Below are 4,283 nucleotides of genomic sequence, written 5' to 3'. Positions count from 1 at the left end.
TGTCTTAAAGAAGCTCAATCTGCGTCTAATCTAGCATTTAATGTTATACTCTGGGCCTTGATTAAATTTTTACTTCGGACAATTTTGGCATGTCTTTATTCACCATTCTGGCCCAGCACCAGCACCAGTGAATAGCACAGGCACTGGCAGTGTCGAACGTTGGTCTCGGCGTCGGCGTCGGCGAGCGGACGAGAGTCAGCAATTCAAAGAGCAGCCGTTGCAGTCAGGTAGGGTAGTGGGTTACTGCGCTGGCGTCAGCGGCTGGTTACTGCGACAGTGTCAGCTGGTTACTGCATCGACTTTGGTGGCTCGTTACTGCGTCGATGTCAGCTGGTTACTGCGTGTGTGAGGATTGCTTCCTTCCCACATTCAAATCCTCTTAATCGAATTCTGCGGACCAATTTCTATGTCTTGTTATTATGGGTTGCTATGGCAACTCTCAACTTTTTCTTATCCCATTTTCTCCAAAAATTTCCTCCTTTTCGTGTCCTGTCATGGTAGCCACGTTCTGGCGGTTTCCGGTGATTAGAGGCAACAGTGTGGTGCTGTTGTGCATGACTTACACTTCGCCTTGATTATTGAACATACACGAAGTTGCTTTGTCGATATTCTTTTCAGGACAGTCTGCCCCACTTCTTCTCTCAAGATAAGATGCTGCTTTGGAGATATTTTCTCTACTCTTAAAATAACTCCACACACTCGAGGTACTTTTAACTCAATCCCACTATATTTTCGTAACACATAACAGTTGTCACATACAAGAATCATTTTTCGTAAGTACAACAATTTCCAGTCTGTCAGATGCTATTATATATTCTTTACCATAAATACAGTGCTATAAATATTTCAAAGTTCTAGTTAGGCCACCATCCGAACCGCACGAAAATATGTAAAAGAAACTGTCTTTTTTTTCACAGTTCAACTGTTCTCAATAATGAAGGTCTTCGCACTGTCACGGAATACGGCGCACTTGCTCCTTGTGCTGGGCATGTAACTTCTGAGGTGAACACTGCGGATACCTGTCCACGCCGATTATCGCCCAATACACGCCAGTCCTGCACAGACATAATCATGGCGCAGTAGACGCAGTTCCACTTTCACAATCTCATCTTTAAAATATCGCGTGTACGAGATGGTGGAAATACGAGTGTCTCTAGAATTTGACCAAAAATTCACGAGTCACTGCACAATCATAAAATAATATCGACACTAGTTCAGTCCATTTATAGTTTCATTGTAAGTCAAATTTTTCCACATCCTTTTTAAAAGTGTGCTGATAAATCTTTCAAATGCCTTTAAATCTGTAGAAGCTGAATAATGTTTAATATTATATTTTTCATTGCATCTTGAAAATCTTTAATATAAGATTCTTTACCACTATCTGTTAGTAAATTTTGTGATTACTGTCACTACGTTTTTTTTCTTTAACTAGAATAGCCCAATCCAATTTTGGAAAAACATGAATAACAGTTAATAAGTATTTGTATCCTTTGTTTATTTCCGAAATTCCTTTCAAATTGATTAAAACCACTTCTAATAAATCAGGTTGCCATTTATCATCAAATTTTTTCTCATTGGTTTATGTAATTCATTAATTATTTCTTCACGGTTGAACAATTCGTTCACCCTAGCACCTGCTCCAGTACTTTGTAAGGGCGTCGCGGAGATGATGCTTAAATTTACCATATGTCTTTAACAAAGATACTCTTTTTAGTTTTACATACTGTACAAACACCTTCAAATCTATATTTTTCATTTTTAGTTGTAACTCTGTGAGGATTACATGTTTCCACTTCGAACAGTAAATGCGATCCTCCATTTATATAGATGAAAAATTTAACAAGATTTAAATTTTCGCCAAATACAATTTACTTTACATCAAGTGGAATAGTTTTTATGTTATCCTTTAATCTTACAGTTAGAAATTTTGATTTGTGTACGATTATTTATTGATTGAATAGTATTTATTTAATACAGTTTATCAGATACACTTAATATAATATTAAAATCGTCAGATTCCAAATCCCTCATTATATTCTTACCTACAACAATAATTCTTTTAAGCCTGAAATCATTATCGAAATTGTGCATTTTTGTTCATCTCCAGTTATAATAGCAAATTCAATTGCTTGTCCATCATATACTATGCTTTCTAGTCTATCACACCTATCTAACACAAATGTAAGATCTGTATGCATACTTTTCAATTTTTCATCGAGCTGTGTAACTTTTTCTAAAAATGTGTTTTAGTAAATAATTTTCGAATTGTGTTAGAATACTTGTATAATTAGGTTTTGTAACATATTCTGTTTCTCAGTATTGATTAGTAACCTCATCATAACCGTTTACTCGATCTTTTGTAACTACTATTCTTCTACCTTTAAAAGCAAAATACACTTTAGCTGCAATGAAATTTTCACTCTGCAGATTGCGCGCTGATATGCAACTTCCTGACAGATGAAAACAGTGTGCTGCATAGAGACTCACTCTCGGGACCTTCTTCGCAGAAGAGCTTAAGTGAAGTTTGGAAGTTAGGAGATGAGGTACTTTCACAATTGAAGCTGTGAGGACAGGGTGTGAGTTGTGCTTGTGTAGCTGAGATGGTAAACCACTTCCCCACAAAAGGCAAAGGTCCTGAGTTTGAGGCTCGGCCTTGCATATGCTTTAGCTGCATTTAAAATGGCATTCATGAAATTCATTTTTTATCCTTTCTAAATTTATCTAACCATTAATTGTGTGACCTTCAGGCTGCAGCTTATTTGCAAGAATGTCCATTTATTAGATTCAAAATATCATTAATTTATAATTGCCTGATAACAGTTTGAAAACAAATAGACACAGATGACCACACGCTATGGCATCAAAGCTTTACATTATCTCGATATTGTAATATAGATAATTTATTTCCTAAATGGTTAACTACAAACAACTTTCAAATTTTTTGATTTATAATAACAATTCCAATATGTAGCAACATAAGCAGAAGTATCAAAATTGACTATTCCACATTCAAAATTTTTTGGTTCATTAGGTAATTTGTCAATCATATAAAACCTATTAAATATTTAATTTTTAATTCCTTTACAATTTTTTCTATATTAAAATTAGAGAAAGGATTGTTATACTTTTTGAATATTTTGTTTAAAATTTTTTAAAACCTTCCTTTTCCTCAACAGTTATATCTTTTTTGTTCTTCTAATTCTTCATCTGGTTTTATGTCATTTATTACTTCATTTACGATTTCTGCAGAACCAGCATCTAGTGAACAAATAGTAGCAAGATATGGTGATGCAGCTAAAACGCAACTTCATGTTTTGTTAATCTAGAACTTCCTTTCTTTTTTGTTCGATATACGCTGATCTTTTTCACAACAGGAATATCTAATGTTATAGGTGATTTTCCATCATATTTTAGCTAATAGTAGTGGTAAAAACTCAACTTCATATTTTATTAATCCTAAGCCTTCTTTCTTTTTTGTTAGACATTCACAATTTTTTTTTCACAACAGGTAAATTTAATAGGTAAATTTCTACCACCTTTTGTATCTCTCTTTCTCTTCTGGCCATCAGTTAGAAATTGATCAGTGCATTGTAACTGTTCATTATTTCCAGAATGAGATTTTCACTCTGCAGCAGGGTGTGTGCTGATATGAAACTTCCTGGCAGATTAAAACTGTGTGCCCAACCGAGACTCGAACTCGCATTATTTACTTTAATTTTAATTGATTTTGGTTCGGATTTGCCACATGTTAGCAACATATAGTCAATACTAAAGTTATACACTTAAACGTTTTATAAACATTATTTTACAATCCCTATCCTTTTTCATCAGCATTTAAACCAGCGACAGCTGAAGCAGTCATGCCTGCGACCATTCCTAATTTTCGTTTTTACAGTATTCCTCTAACTGCAGTTGCTGCTATTTTTTCCTAATGACGAAGCCCTTGCATGCATTTTTTCTTTTGCAGGTAACTCGTGTTGCCTATCAGCTTGATTTCTAGATTCTAAATCTTTACAATGCCAATAGGTAATTTCATGTGTTTCTATGCTTCATCTAATTTATTTACTCCTGGATAACCTTTATCTAATCTTCCATCAAATTTTGCCCCAGGATCACTGTAATTGTAACCAGGAAGATGTATTTCTAATTGAAGTTTGCTAATTAATGTATTTATTAATCCTTTGCCATGATTGTCGCTTTTCCAAAATATGTTGAGAAGATAATTCAAAAATCTAGTGCAATATCGAATTCCTTTAGGATTATTTATATTAAAATCATCTAAT

The sequence above is a fragment of the Schistocerca piceifrons genome, chromosome 1 (genome assembly GCF_021461385.2).
Source record: "Schistocerca piceifrons isolate TAMUIC-IGC-003096 chromosome 1, iqSchPice1.1, whole genome shotgun sequence".
In the NCBI taxonomy this organism is placed as follows: domain Eukaryota; kingdom Metazoa; phylum Arthropoda; class Insecta; order Orthoptera; family Acrididae; genus Schistocerca; species Schistocerca piceifrons.
Note: the sequence above shows the minus strand (reverse complement) of the source record.